This window comes from Amblyomma americanum, chromosome 3 (assembly GCF_052857255.1).
Source record: "Amblyomma americanum isolate KBUSLIRL-KWMA chromosome 3, ASM5285725v1, whole genome shotgun sequence".
Classification (NCBI taxonomy): Eukaryota; Metazoa; Arthropoda; class Arachnida; order Ixodida; family Ixodidae; genus Amblyomma; species Amblyomma americanum.
The window spans coordinates 73720030-73721553 of NC_135499.1; the positions used below are offsets into that span (position 1 = coordinate 73720030).

At 56.5% G+C, this 1524-nt stretch overlaps 1 pseudogene; it reads right to left on the bottom strand.

Annotated features, from left to right (window-relative positions):
• Window positions 1–468: 468 nt before the first annotated feature.
• On the bottom strand, window positions 469–1316 carry LOC144123060 (uncharacterized; annotated as a pseudogene).
• Between the last annotated feature and the right edge of the window lie 208 nt (window positions 1317–1524).

A 1524-nucleotide genomic window follows, 5' to 3' on the forward strand; every position in this document is an offset into this window, starting at 1 on the left:
GTCTATCGCTTTCGTGAGGGGTCTCCTGAGCAGCTACGAGAGCGTCTTGAACGATGACAACGGATTTGGACAGAGTGGAGCCGTAACAACTACTCCACCTACGCCGTCCGCATCATGCTAACATATTTCCAATAGCACACTGAACGCCGAATATACGGATCTCACCACAGCTTCTCTCAACAAAGGACAGTAGGACCGCCGGCACAAAACAACCGCCAAGCTGAACTGCTCCGACCGATCTGCCTCACTCAGACGCGGTTCCGGCTCCGGCGAGCATGTGGAGGGAGTGTGGTTTGCCTGGTCACACAGCGTAGTCACGTGCTCGTTGCGGCGACGCCACGCATAGTAACGAGCCCAGCAACGGCGCCGCCTGACTGACTGAAAAACTTTATTTTCAAAATATATACAGGGAGCTAGTGGAGCGGTCCTTAAGGGTCCGTTCCTAACAAATGCTAGGTGGGCTGTTCATTACAGCAGCCCATTGGCGGTAGTTGCTCCTCGGGCGCGCCCGACCAGGGCTTTTTGGCTCGCCAGGTCAGAGCAGCCGAGCAGGGCCGCCTCCCAGTCCTCCCGGGCAGGGTTGGGGATAGGGGGAAGATGCGGAGTTGATTGGCATGCCCACACCATGTGGTAAATGTCCGAAGACTTTTCCCTGCAGTGCGGGCACTCCCCTGTGCACGCAGAGTCGAAATGTTTGATGACTGCCGGGCACAGAAGTGTTTTAGTATAAAGGCGAAGGAGTAAGTGTTCCTCCGCCTTCGTGAGGCCCTTGCAGGGCTTAGGAAAGATTGCGTGGCCGAATTGGTAATACTGGATGATTTCCTTGAAGGCAAGAGCCGGATTAGGGTCGGAATCCGCATCCGGGGGAGGCGAGGGTGATGCCCGGAGAGTGAGCGCGCGGGCAGCGGCGTCGGCCGCTTCGTTGCCCTCGAGACCCGTGTGCGCGGGAGTCCATACTATTGTGCGGGACGCGGGAGCCCCGAGATAATTACTATGTTGAAGAATTTGGTATGCCAAATAGGAAATAAAGCCCCTTTCGATGTTCCTGCAGGCCCCTGCGAGTCGGTAACGATTACTCGCGAGTCCTGATCAGCGGCGGCGAGCGCGCTTGCCACCTCTTCCGCATGAGTAATGTCTTGAGCTTTTAACGTAAGGCTGTTCACTGCGGTGTTTTGATGGACCACTGCGGCTGTGTACCAAAACCTATGATGTGGGCCGGTAACATCCACGTAAAATACTTCGTATTTGTTTCCATAGTAGCGTGCGAAGGCTTCCGCCCGCGCGAGGCGCCGGCCACTGTGGTCCTTCTGTGTCATGTTGGCCGGAAGAGGGCGTACGTGCAGGGCGTATCTCCAGATTTCGGGGATGCGCACGCGCTCTTCCGTTAGTGTTGGATGGTGGATGTGAAGTCGGGCAAGCAGGCGGCGAACCGACGGCGTCTTTGAGAGTCTTGTGTATTGGTTTGTCAAGTGTGCTTCTCAGAGCTCCATGAAGGTGTTGACCATCCCCAGGCCCAAGAGGCGC